At 36.1% G+C, this 14,569-nt stretch overlaps 1 protein-coding gene and 1 pseudogene across 1 annotated transcript in view; one reads left to right on the top strand and one right to left on the bottom strand.

Moving 5' to 3' along the window:
• The window catches only part of DMD (dystrophin), a 2,170,472-nt gene that overhangs the window by 1,049,351 nt on the left and 1,106,552 nt on the right, over nt 1-14,569 (top strand). The gene's annotated exons all lie outside the window — the stretch shown is intronic.
• LOC105522564 lies at nt 6,236-7,080 on the bottom strand (annotated as a pseudogene).

The following is a 14,569-nucleotide window of genomic DNA, read 5'->3' on the forward strand; positions in this document are numbered from 1 at the left end:
GCTTAGTGTTGTCATTCAAAATGTACTGACTGCCAATAGCAGCAGAAAGATAATCTGGTTTCATGCAACTCTTTTTTTTTTCCTCTGTCACGAGTGAAAGGCAAAATTAAATATATGAATTAGTGCTTTTTGAAGATATTCCAAAGCAATATACCATGCCATTATGGAGAACCTCTCTAAAAATACCACATTTTTTTCTGAGAAAAATATCAATCATGTTATATGCCACTCAAATTGGTTTATTAATAAATTCATTGAATGATATCAGTATCTCTTAATGCATTCACTAAACAAGCAGTAATTGAGTGCATATACAAAGTTTTATCATCCACCAGAATAGTGATAATCCACATTAGGCTCTAATAGAAGTTTAGAAGAGGGGTTAAGATGTTAAATGCTGGACTCAGAAAGATTGGATTCAAATCCCACATCCTTTAGCTTAATAGTTGTAGAATCTTGTGAAAATATCTTAATGCTTTTCATGTCTCTGAAATCTCTTCTCTAAAATGGAAATATAAATGAGATGTGTATAAAGCCACTTGGAATAGCATTTTAAATGTAAGCCCCTATAGTAACTAATCACTCTTTATAAGTGATTAGTTCATTTCAATACAAACTAAAACTTATTTACTGAATTATTGTCTCTAAACATCCACAATGCAGAAAAACCAACCTGGAAATTTCATAAAACCTTATTTTTATGTAGTAGAATTTCTTCTCAAAGCATAGCTCTTGGATTAGGAATTGAGGAAAATTCCAATTCAGCCAAATGCATCTGTTTCAGATAGCTGACACTTCTGCCTACTCATTTCCTAACTAACAAGAAGAAATGTTAATGGGAGTTTTCAAAGGAAAAGCTGAACACCATGAAGGAAAGTGACACAAATAATGTTAGCTCATATAGTGACAGGGTGAATTTTTGTGCTTTCAAGTACCTTCAGTGAAAATAGGAAAGCAGAAATTATAAAATGCCCTAACATTTAAATCTAGCATGTTCTTGTAGACTAGGAAAAAATAAGTTTTAAAACATGGACTATAATAGAATGAGATGGAAAATGTTTGTAGTTGCCAGTAGAAACAATAACAATTAGCATTAGATTGAGTATTTAAACCAGCTGAATATTTTTATTAATGGAAATGGCATCTGTTTTGTGAAATAATGCTGCTGAATGAACCATATTAAAAATGACCAGTGTTTCCTAAAGAACGTTGTCACAGACATACAAGCATGAGACCCTAAAATCTTAAGATATTCCCTCTGAAATCGTCTTTAAGACATTAACAGTAGTGATATTGTTTAGATGAAGTTTTTTAGGCTTTGAATCAACAAATGTTAAGTAAACATGGGGAGTGCGACACCAGCGTGTTATTTTGACATGAATAAACTGCTGTTTTTAGGAAAAAAAAAAAGTACTGTCTTGTTAAGGTTAAGCTCATTGGTTTTCTGGTATCTTTTGCAATGTTATTGTGTTTTGCTGCTCCATGACGTATGTTATATGGTAAATGTGCAATATATTTATATATGTTGCTGTAAAGAAATATAACAAAAAGCTGTTTACTTTGTGATATAGCAGTAAAAATGTATTCATTGTCATTGAGAATACAGAAGTAAATATGGATTACATATGTCATATTTTAATGTACACATGGTTCCACCATCAAATGTTGAAAAACTTCTGAAGTATTATTTTATTTAAGAAAAATACACTCCCTTTTCTCAAATGTGAAATGTTCAGAGAGAATGGAAAATTACATATAAAGCATGTAGTTATAGCATGGAGACCCTGCTGTGATCTCTCAGATGAGGAACAAAAAGGAGAAAGAAAGAGCACACTGGTGCTTTGGAGTTGAGGAGAGAAGGCAGAAAAAAAAAAGAGTACAGAAATGTCAAAGACAAGTTTAGCTGCTCTTCAGCTCTCCCTTTAGCTGTTCTTCAGCTCTGCCTTACCATGGTTATTAGTGATTGAAGAAAATTCTAAAGCACATTTTAAAGGACCCAATTCTGAAGAGTTTAGATTCACAGAGCACAATGGAGTTGGAGCGACTCCTGCTCAAAAGTTTGAGACAAGCGAGTCCAAGAAAAGACTGTCCTCCTCTTAATGGAAATACCCAGATTTTCTCATTCTTCCCACCTTGCTTTCAGCACTCGCAGCCCGGAAAGCCCTTATATAACAGGTACTGCGTTGAAAGGTCATTGACTTGTACAAAAATGATGAGTGCTGAATAGATGTGCATAGGTCACTGACAGTATCTGCTACAGAGAATGAGTTTTCGTATTTTTATTAGGATACACCTGCTTGACAATCTACTGCCTCAAAGAACTCTATAGCAGATAAGTGAATTTATATTAATACAGATTGAATTAAAGGATATCTAGAAAAAGGCATATGATGTAAAAAAAGTCAGATACAAGTATATTTGCTGTATAGTCAGTTTTTACAGTGTTGATTTCACCAGCTGGCTGCTGAGTTGGACGGCTTCTTAACAGTCGCACTGCTGAGATTCAAATGCTGATAGAAACTTTGATGGAAAGATCACTTGAGTAAATATTTCTACCATCTGTTGCCCTTCACTGGGACCCTAATGTTAAGAATAATTCCTACCATTGCTTGTCCTTTATATTTCCTCAGCAGTAATAAAATTTCATAAGATTTTGTTTTGTGGTCACAAAGCTATCCCGGTTTCTGTAACTAGAAGACGTACACGAGCATAAGGGAATCAGCGGGAAAATTTACTGCTAAGAGAATTTGTCTCTAGTCACTTACTTTAAGGTTACAGCAGTGCATAAGTGTGGGAATACATTTTTAAATGAGCTTTTCAAAGTTATTAGCTGGTAGTGACATGAGAGTTAAGTCTCTTAATACGGTTAAACAGTTGGGCACTTCATCCTTGTGTAAATATTGCTACCCTTTTATTGCTGCTTAGAAACTCTTCTGCAACTTTTTGGCTCCTATATATCTTTTCCGAAGTAGTAAATAACAGATTTACTGGGAGTGTGGTACCAGGCAGAAATTCAGAGAGGGGCTTTAAATCCTTGCCCATCAAGTGTGTCTTTCAGAAATAAGTATATTAAAATAATTGGATAATTTCAATGGCTTGTTATTAGAGTTCCGTTGTCCAGCATGGCGTGTTTAAGAAGATGACAGATTTTTAAACCTTATTGGAAAGAAGTGAGAACAAAAAACATAACTTACTGTCATGACTACAGTAGTAAAGAACTGCTTAAAATGCATGATAAATATGTCATCCTTAAGAGATTCCCTTTCTTAGAGCATGAAATTATCAAGAGAGTAAGAGCCTACAAAAAAACGAGAAGAATGCTGATTGCAAATTCCAAACTGGAAAAAAAAAAAACAAAAATCTGCTCACATCATTATGGAAGCAATGAGAAGCCGAAATTGTCATTTAATGAAATATAAGATTAAAGTTAACAGAAGTAATTTTCATGAAATAATACTTTGCAAGGAGAATGTTCCAACTATATTGATCTTGGTGTTTTCTTCTCACATACCTTCTTACTATTCCCTCGAATGCTTGTTTCTGCCTTTAAATTTGCTTTTCTCTCTACCAGAGGGCTCTACCCTATCTCCAGTTTCTCACCATGTCCCAATCTACTCCCTTTCAGAATTTTTGTACACTTCCCTTTATATATATTTGTGCTCTGATTTTATATTCACAGATATGCCTTTTGTAACTCCCCCATCTTAAAGAAAATACACACATACACACACATGCACACACACAAAATTGAACTCTTTCTGGGAGATCTGCTTAACTTTCTTCGTAACACTCACTTGCTGAAACTGTAGCATGTGTTTTCATGTTTATTACCTATCTTTTCCATTAGAATGAAAATGTTTTGGTACTTGGTCTTTCTTGATCACCAGTATACCTCAGGACATAGAAAAATTGATTGATATATTGAAAATGTAATGTTCAGCAGAATGAATAAATACATAAATTTAAAAACCATACTTTTATTATATTACCTGAGACAAATGATCCCCAAGTTTGTCCTTCTTGCTTTTCATAGCCAAAACATTCTCCCTTACGTTGAGCTTCCTTCACCTTTTCTGTGCAGAGAGCACTTAAAATTTTCACATTGTCTGGTACTTTAACAATATGATGGTGCCATTCTCTTACCCATTGGAGTATATGTTAAATACCGGAACCCATGTGACAAACATATATTGTGTTCCTACTGTGTGCAAAGCAGATACTGCTTGCTGCTAGGAATACAGAGCTGACTAAGAGCCTCTTTTCTCTTTATGAGTTAACAGTCTCATGAATTCAACATCTTAAGGCACAACATCTAAAGCAAAGTACAGTAATAAACATTCCAGAAAGTACTGGATCTGGCCTAGGACAAATGGTGGGTTGTTTTGCAGCTATTATTTTTCCTGCCCCCTAATTGACAGTCCTCCATTACACCTCTGGGATACCTAGTCTCACTTGGGAAAACCTGACTTTGGGAATCAGAGGCAGTCTCTGTTGCTTATAAACGAGGAACTCTAATGGATACATACTGTCATTAGAGAAACTCTGCTTCTAGCCTGGCTCCTTTTGTAAAGAAGGTTGAGTCCCCTTGGAGAGTCTGCAGAACGTAACCATTTGCATGTAATGAACAGTTTGTAATACTTTGAGATTGATGTGCAATTTCTATTTGACAAGAGAAAAACAATTAGGATCAACTGTGGTCATATATCCTAGAATACCAATGTTGTTTCCACACTCTAAGTGTTGTTGGATCATTATATGAGATTCATAATTTTGTCCTGTTGTACCCACGTTTGCATTACCATTCAGTCTTAATTTATTATACTGTATTAAAAGTTTTTTTTGGTAATTTGTTCTTATTGCTACTCAGACATTAAAATGTCTGCAGGCTGTGAAAATGAATAAATTTAATGTGGCAGCATAGTTCTCAAAATCCTGGCTTTACAACTAATAGTACAGGCTTATATTGTATTGTAAATCCTAGTTAACATGGATTTATTTGAAAATCCGATTTTACTGCTCATTTTAAATAACACATTTTCATACATTTTATCCTTGAATTTCTATTTTTTTTTTATAATTTGTGGCTATTGTATGTATTTACAGAAGGGCAATGCATGTACTTTTAAATGCTAATAATGGATTGCTGAAATAACTGTAACTTTAAAACAATGCAATTGTTAAAAAACAAACTGTGCAGCCTGGTTTAATGGAGGCTTATGAATATATGATTAAGATATATGTTATATTAAGTAAATTCATTCAACTGGTAGTTCATAGGAACTTTCTAATTTAATCTCATAACCAGCGCTATCCTTCAAAGAATGGTCAGGGCAATTTAACCAGTAAGTGACCACTCAAGATAATTTCATTGAAAAGTGGCTGAACTATTGAAATCTTTTATAGTCTCCTTGGGATATCATTAAGAGTAGAAATTTTGAAATAAAATTGTAATGATGTTCAGAAAAGAAGATAAGTAGGTAACTCTCTTAATACATTTTGCGCTGCTGTAACAAAGTACCTAAGACTAGGTAATAATTTATAATGACCAAACACGTATTGGATCACAGTTCTGGAGACTAGGAGGTCTAACATTAAGGTGTCAGCCTCTGGCAAGGGCCTACTTGATATGTCATCACATGATGGACGATTAGAGGGCAAGAAAGATCAAAAGTGGGCTGAACTCCCACTTTTATAAGGGAGCGACACCCAGTTGTGAGGGTGGAGCCCTCAATCCTAATCAGCTCCTAAAGGTCCCACCCCTTAGTACTGTCACAATGGCAATTACATTTCAACATTAGTTTTGGAGGGAAAAACATTCAAACCATAGCAGTGATACTGACCACTACCACACAGGGCTTGGGAGGCTACCTAGCTGTTGCACCCAAGAGATGAATCTTCTTATATGATTACCTTTATCTTTTTTTTTTACTTTATTAAAATACTTTTATTTTACATGTATATTTTTGTCTACCCGCCAATTCCATGTCTGACCACTGCTACTACTACCATGTCCTAGCATAGCATTCCATACGTACTTAAAACCAAGCAAAGGGTGGAGTTCTATCTTTAAAAACTAAACAGGCATTTTGGACAACACATTCTTGGCAATGGAATCTGGACAACATTTATCAAACATGGCAGGGAAAGTTCTCACTCTGCATTATAAAAAAGACAGCCAGATATCAACTGTTACAGAAATGAAATCAGATGGAAAATTTTTAACAAATTGTTTAAACTATTTTCTTAAAGAGACTTCCTCCACTGCCAGAGATCTTGAATAGCCTCCTGGTCAGTCATCTGGAAGCAATTCTTCACATAATTGATGAACTGGCTTCCACTTTAGGAAGAGAACCACCTTTTTCCATAGTTGCTTGCATTTTTGCTTTAATGTCTTCTACAGAACTAGGTCCTTTGGGTGTTTTAGGAGTTTTCTCCTGTTTTAAAGGATTCTTGTCCTTTAGATCTTGGTGTTGATGGTTTTGAGTCTTTTCCATTCTGATTTGACTTTTGTGCATTTTTGGCTGGAGTATCTTGTATAGATTTCTTCACTAGCGCTTTTTCTTCAGTTTCCTCATCATCAAAATCATCATCATCATCATCTTCATCAGCAGCAAGTTTTACTTTTTTCTGTGGAACCTTGCTACCACCTCCAGGGGCAGATTGCTTTCCAGATATACTTACGAGTTTCACATCCTCCTCCTTTTCATCTTCTGACTCTGTATCTTCCTCCCCAGCTACTAAACGCTGTCCACTAACATGCACTGGCCCTGAACCACACTTCAACCGTAACACCACTGATGGTGTTATTTCAAAGCCCCCAAGGGAAACGGTTGACTGTACAGACATTTTCAAAGTTGCCAATGTTACTTTAATTGGACTGCCTTCGTAATTCATTGCCTCTGTTTCAACAATGTGCAATTCATCCTTTGCACCAGCCTCTAAACTGACCATTCTTAAAGATAACTGTTGCTCATTTTCATCATGATCCACCTAAAAGTGATCATCTTTGTTGGCCTTTAGTTCACAACCAAAAAGATAGTTCTGGGGCCTCAGGGGGCTCATGTCCATCAAATCGTCCATTGGGTGCGGCACACACTTAGGTGGGAGAGAAGGCAGATGGAGATAAACGACCACTGCTCAAGAGAACAGCCGTGCAGGATGGAATCACACCAGGAAGATTACCTTTATCTTAGAAAACCTGAATATCTTGTGTACTTTGACACTTTTCTACATTTCACCTAACCTTTAAAATCAACACATTTATTCAGCAAACTTTTACTTTTGGAGCTGCTCTGTGTCAGACTCTGTGCTAGGTGCTCAGGGTGTTGAAATTGATATAATCCTAATCTATTCACAAAGAATCCAAGGTTTGCTGAAATTGATGGACATTTAAACAATTGAAACATTTAAGTGGTATAATTAGCAAATGGACATTTAAGCCATAAAAATAGCATCTAATAGATATAATAAAGGTCAGTACACCATTGAGTGAGTCAGAGTAGAGGCAACCCAAAGAGTAATTAGCTAGAAGAATTGGGAAAGCTTCACAGAGAGGGCGATATGAAAGTAAGTGAGAGAATTGTAAATCCATGAAAATGAGAAAACGTTGAAAAGTGATGGTGTCAGAAAAACTTGTGGTATGATAATGACAAGATGAGAGGAGCTCTTGGTAAGCGTGTGGATGCATGGAAAGAAGTGGCAAAAAATAATGCTGAGGACATTTTTTATTTTATTGTTGGTTTTGTTTTGGTTTATTTCATTTTTTAAATCTAGCATGCTAGTGTTCGTTTTCCAAACTGTGAATCATAAACTCAATTTGTGGATCAACACCGGCCTTTGGTGAAACAAAATATAAAATATCAGCATTCATCACAAATAGATGTTTCGTAGATTTTTTGTTTTAACTGTGAGTGGTCGTGTGTGTGCGTGTGTGTGTGTGTGTGTGAGAGAGAGAGAGAGAGAGAGAGAGAGAGATGGTTTGGATGTTTGTCACCTCTGAATCTCATATTGAAATGTGATTTCCAATGTTGGAGGCAGTGCCCGGTAGGTGTGATTGGATCATGTGGGTGGATCCTTCATGAATGGCTTAACATTATCCCTTTGGTGACAAGTTAGTTCATGCTAGATCTGGTTGTTTAAAAGAGTATGAGACTTCAACCCCCACCTCTTTCCTGCTCCCCTTTGCCTTCCACCATGGTTGTAAACTTCCTGAGGCCCATGTCACTTACATCATCAGAAGCAGATGCCAGTGGCATGCTTCCTGTACAGCCTGCAGAACCATAAGTCAAAAGAAAACCCTTTTTCTTTGTAAAGTACCCAGTTTCAGGTATTTCTTTATAGCAATGCAAGAAGGGACTAATACAGTTGTATATGTATGTGTGTGTTGGGTTATTTCCGGTTGAGTGTCACAAGGTTGTAATACGGTGAGTGTAAGGAAGCATAAGTTTTAGAAAATTAAGAAGCCAGTCCAGAGAATTAATACTTTTGGGAAACAGTACAAAATCAACTTTACAAAAATATGCATAGAAAGATGTAATACAAGATTTATTTAATTACAATAATTTTTAAAGTTGGTTAGTGCCTTGCTTTTGCATGCTGTTTTAAAAATTACCGTGAATATGACTTCATGTGATTTTCAAATACTCCCAGCAAGATAGGTAGAAAAGGTATTCTTAGAACTCTTATACAAAAATTTTGGAAAGTTTAAATGCTTTATCCCAAATCATAAAGCTAATATATGAAGACTCTGGGATTAAACACCATATTTTTTTTTACTGTTCATCAGCTAGAAGTTAGAAATGTTAAGCCAAAAACATTAAGTCACTGCTCTGCCTAATAAGTATTGAGGAAACTAATAAAAGGAAGAATACCACTGACTATAGGACAAGGTCTTCCTAAGAGACCTTAAAAATATTAAGTGATTAAGATGAAACTTCTTTTGTTCATAAAATGTTATTTAGTTATGAGTAGAACTCTAATTAAACTTATGTTGCCATCAGTAAAGTTGAGATGTAACATATTCATTAATATAAGTATAATTTGACCCATAGTGTATTAAAAGAAGGATATTAAAAGGAGTTGTTGTTATTAGAGATGATGTTAGGGTTGTTGATGATAATAACAGTAGTCATAACAAGGCACTTTATAATTTAAGAAGTGCCCTCAATTACGTTGCTACTCTTATGTTAATCTCCTTTGGATATACAGATTTGAAGGATTCTATATCACTCTCAGACATAGGTTACTGAGGGGATGGAAGAATTTAGCAAGCAGCTTTCAAATGGAGGACATGAGCATTGGATTATGTATAGCAAGGGCTGATGTTCTCTAAGAAAGCCTCTTGGTTTCCACAGGGCAGAAGCCCTTTGAAGATCATAGCCAGGGATTTAGTAATTGCCTCCCTTTCAGAATACCCTCAAGAGAAAACCCCACCATAAGACATGGTTCCCTACAGGCAAAACTACTTTTCCTTAAAATTACTGTTCCATGAATAGAATATCAGCCTTCTTTGGCTCATTCAACATAGTTTTCTTAAGTTTCAGGACGGTGCTGCAGACCAGGAGTTTCAACATTGAGGAAAACAATACTACTTGGGCAGTGCCTACCTCAGTCAGGGAGGCAGATGCTTACCTTCATGTGAGGGAATAAGCGATCAATCATATTTCCAACACTCAAGGAAGCCAGTCTAGTGCAGGGAGAGATAGATACATAAACCTCAAAGTTAGGGTATAGCATAATAGTTTTAAAATTCCATAATAACTGCATTTAAAAAGTTTTATAGAAACAGAAGAGATGGTGACCTCAGTCTGGAAAAACCAGCTTGGAGAATGGCAATCAATATTAAGTGGCAAAAGTTTTGGGAACCCAGGCCCCCAGATGGAGGGTGATAGCGTGGGCTAGACAGGTAGGTTGGGAACACTTTGCAAAGGACATTACACGGTACACAGACAAGTCTGTGTTTTAGTCTATAAACCACAGTTGCAGAATGTGTTTGAGCAAAGCCATGTGGGGATGAGATTTGCACTTTTCAGAATTTAAGTTTGTTTAGGGATACTTACGGTTTGCTGTATACTTCCTAGGTTTTTACATTATAATTATGGTTAGAACTTTAAAGGAAAACTGCAGTTTAGCATACTTGAAAGAGTGCAACTTCAAGTCATGATTGGAGACAGATATTTAACAGATTTGGTGATCCTGTGATGCTTATTTTCTTCTCAGACATTCCACATGACAACCATTTTTAAATGGTTGATTTCTACTTTAGCATCCATCTGATGGTGTTGTATATGTTTTCTGCTTGAAAATAAAGCAGTGAGCCAGGCACGGTGGCTCACGCCTATAATCCCAGCACTTTGGGAGGCTGAGGCAGGCAGATCACGAGGTCAAGAGATCGAGACCATCCTGGTCAACATGGTGAAACCCCATCTCTACTAAAAATATGAAATTTAGTCAGGCATGGTGACGCATGCCTAGAGTCCCAACTACTTGGGAGGCTGAGGCAGGAGTATTGTTTGAACCTGAGAGACGGAGGTTGCAGTGAGCCAAGACTGTGTCACTGCACTTCAGCCTGGCGGCAGAGTGAGACTCTGTCTCAAAAAAAAAAGAAAAAAGAAAAGAAAGCAGTGAATGTAATTAAGATGGATTTACTATGATCATAAAGTACTGAGGAGTCTTATTTTAAAAGACAACATTACTCTAACTAAAAATATAGGAAAGAATCTAATGCTGTTTTGCATATCATTCTCAGCTCTCTCAAAATCAGATATTAAGCTCTTGCTGCCAAAGGAGACTATACTGCACAGTGCTAGCCTGCATAAACTTTGAGAGGGTTGAGTTTTGCCAAGCAATTCTCTCAATATGTAAATTAAACAAATATTTGTTGACCTACTGTGTGACAAGTATTATTCCAGGAAATAGAGATCCAGCAGTGAAACAAGTATGGCTTCTTATAGAATTCCCAAAAAGGAAATAAAAGGATATATGTATAATGATATCCCTGAGTTAAATTTACCTTTTGAAAATAAAAATTCTATCATAAGCTATAACTACCAACATTTTGATACTCATTCAGCAGTTTTCAGGGATTTGTACCTTTTGATTTATGAGAATTTGGAAGTCTAATCGTATCATTGCACTGGACTCTTAAACAGGTAAGCGGATGACTTTGCCTGTATCATTATTGACTGTACTAACAATCATAAAGGGGCACAGGACAGAAGTGGGCAGCCCATACATGGAATGGTAAGAAAGAACTACAGTGGATGTGGAAAGTTCCCTTCAGCATTTTCCCTAGACAATCTTTGGCTGTGTTTGCATGATCAATATTTCATTCATAGGATATTAAGCTCTTGATATAGTTCTCAAAACCCAAAATGAATTAAGAATTCTACTCTTTATTTAAATTCAAATTCCAAAGAGTTAAGTAACTTTCCAGGAGGTAATCTAAATATGGCCTCCTGGTTGGGGGGGGGTTGAATTTGCATATAAATAGTTCTACCCTTAAAGGAAAACCACAGATGGTGGTAATGATGTAGTCACTAATGTACATCTCCACAATGGTGGAACAAAATATCCATAGTTTTGCTTTCCCCAGTTGCTTTCCCCGTGGTCAACTGCTGTCTGAAAATAGGTGAGTACAGTACAATAAGATATTTTAAGAGAGAAAAAGAAAGATCACATTCGCATGATTTTCATTATAATGTTATAATTGTTCTATTTTTATTCATGATTTTTAATCTCTTAACTGTGCCAAATTTATAAATTAAAATGTATCTTAAGTACATATAGTTTATATAGGGCTCAGTACTATCTGCAGTTTCAAACATCTACTGGGAGTCTTGGAATGTATCCCCTACAGATAAGGGGTGAACCACTGTGTCCTGTTTGTGCTAAAGGTGTTGTGAGCTCATAACAGTATGACATCAACACTGAACTAATCCAGGATTTGTTAGTGAGAGAGATGTATTTGCAAGGAGTGAGACATGGTGCCTCATCCAAGCAGAGAAATAATTTTCAGATTTGCCTGACAATAAAAATCACAATGTGAGGTCTCTCTTTAGAGCTGCAATGTCCAATTCAGTGCTCACTAGTCACATGAGGTGCTGAGCTCTTAAAATGTGGCTAGTACTAATTGAGATGGGTACTGAGTATGACACACATGCCAGGGTTTGAATACTTAGAACCAAAAAGGAAGTAAACGCTCCTTTATTGCATGTTAAAATGATGGTTCTATTATATTTGATTAAATGCAATATATAATTGACCTACTTCATTTTGCTTTTAAAAATGTGGCTATTAGAAAATTTCAAATTATATAGGTGTGTGACTACATATGTTTTCATGTATGTAATTGATATGTTTCATGTATAATTGCTACATGGTACATATGTGAGACAAGTTACATTGCATGTACATATGCACACAACATATGTAACATGTTATATGTGTATTGTTACATGTGATACATGTGTGATTGTTGTATTGCACACATGTGTAATATGAAATTACATGCAATTTCAAATTATATATATGTGTATTTTGAAAATTACAAATTACATGTTTTGTTAGTATTGCTTTTCAAAGTCACCCTATTTAATACAGCATCGTGACTTTTTTATAATTAGTAAACTTTGAGACTTTTATAGGAGAATAAATAATGCTTATTATGAAAACTGATTGGAAAAGTGAGCTGGAGCAGGGAGGTGAGGAGAAAGGACTAGAGATCACCTTTCTTTCCCAGCTCCGCTCTTCTCCCAACCTTTTTCCTTTCTGTTCTCTCATCCCAATTCGAAAGTGCAGAGTTCACAGTCGGTGTGCTGATTTAGAAAACAGATGTGTAAACAGCCTTAAATTTTCTCCAGGCTTTTACAATGAAAATAAGTTCAGTATCAAAAGTAACAATAGCATCTGTGGGAAGGTGTAGGGGGCTATGTTTTTGAGGTAGAAACTATAGGTGCTCCTGGCCAAGCATGGTGGTTCAAGCCTATAATCCCAGCACTTTGGGAAGCTGAGGCGAGAATATTGCTTGAGGCCAGAAGTTTGAGTCTAGCCTGGCCGACAGGGTGAAACCCCACCTCTACTAAATATTAAAAAATTTAAAAAATAAAAAAAAAAGAGCCTTGCATGGTGGCGCTCGCCTATAGTCCCAGCTACTCAGGAGGTTGAGGAGGGAAGATTGCTTGAACCTGGGAGGCAGAGGTTACAGTGAGCTGCAATAGCACCACAGGACTGCAACCTGGGTGACAGAGTAAGAAAAAAAAAAAAAAAGAAAGAAAGTATAGGCACTCCTTATATGCAGCTGCTCACACCCCTCCCCTTCCCAAAAGTTTGCAAGGGGAAAAATGTGTGGAATTGGCAATATTTAGTGGCGTGCAACTGTCAGTCATCAGACCGCACATCCTCACTTCTGCTAGTGGCTCAGCACCCGACAGCACTCAGTGAAAACTAACTCGTTTCAAAGGTGAAAACAAGTGAGTTTGACCACCAGGGAGTATTGAAAACTGTCATTGCTGAAGCAAATGTGGAGGGTGTCCTGTAGTTTGCTCAAGTTGATATTTGTGGTCCAACCCCTAGCTGAACTACTAATTATTGATATCTGTCTTGATGGTGCCTGAGGAGAAAGGTTCTCAAAGGGAATCAATGTTCAAATTATAGTATGTATCTTGGCTGTGGAAGTTATTGAATTTTAGCCAATACTTGCTACTCTTTCATTTTTAGTGTGAGAATGCAGGGTAATGAACCTAACTCTCACTGTCCTGACTTGCCTTTCTCATCACATTCACAATAAGCACATGTCAATACGTATACACATTTCATATTTCTGAAGTTTACTTTATTTCCTTATTGTACATCACTGTGATGCTGATGGAAGAGAAAAGGAAAACAGTATTGATTGTGAAACTGTTTTATCTTTAGTGGCTTAGGTTTTTTTGTATGATATGTAACATCGTGCATACATAAGGCAACATGAAGCTAAATAGATTTTCACATAGCATGTATTTTTTCCAATTAAATGTTTAATTTTTTCAGAGTATACTGGGGACGTTTTGAATAATAGAGAAAAGTACAAAGGAAATTCATAATCCCACCACCTATCAGCAAAGTGAAATTTTATTAAGAAACATAATGTTCCTATGGTAGGTTTTATTTAACACAGTAATTGGAGAGCCGGTAGGAAGACAAAACTGGTTCAAAAGATACTACAAGAAACAAATGCTTCTATAATCAGTGAATTTTTTAAAAAGTATTCTGGAATAAGATTAGTGAATAAGATGCTAAACTGGCTGATACCCTACCGCCTTTGGAGCTTTATCCTCTACTGGATAAAAAGTCATTTACATCATATCAGTTTTCTAAAATTTGCATTTAACTTCATAGCGTTGTAACGTGTGGTCCCAAATTAATAGTAAACAGTAAGGGTTGCTTTACTCTGAAAATATTTAAGCTCTTCTGAGGGTGTGAGGAGTTTGTTAGAAAACAACGCTACCATTATGTTGAAACACACACAATCATCTTTGGTTTTACTTCTAAGTTTTGGATAATTTTTCTTAATGAAATTATCTTATCCATT

Source organism: Colobus angolensis, unplaced genomic scaffold, assembly GCF_000951035.1.
Source record: "Colobus angolensis palliatus isolate OR3802 unplaced genomic scaffold, Cang.pa_1.0 Scaffold434, whole genome shotgun sequence".
Lineage (NCBI taxonomy): Eukaryota > Metazoa > Chordata > Mammalia > Primates > Cercopithecidae > Colobus > Colobus angolensis.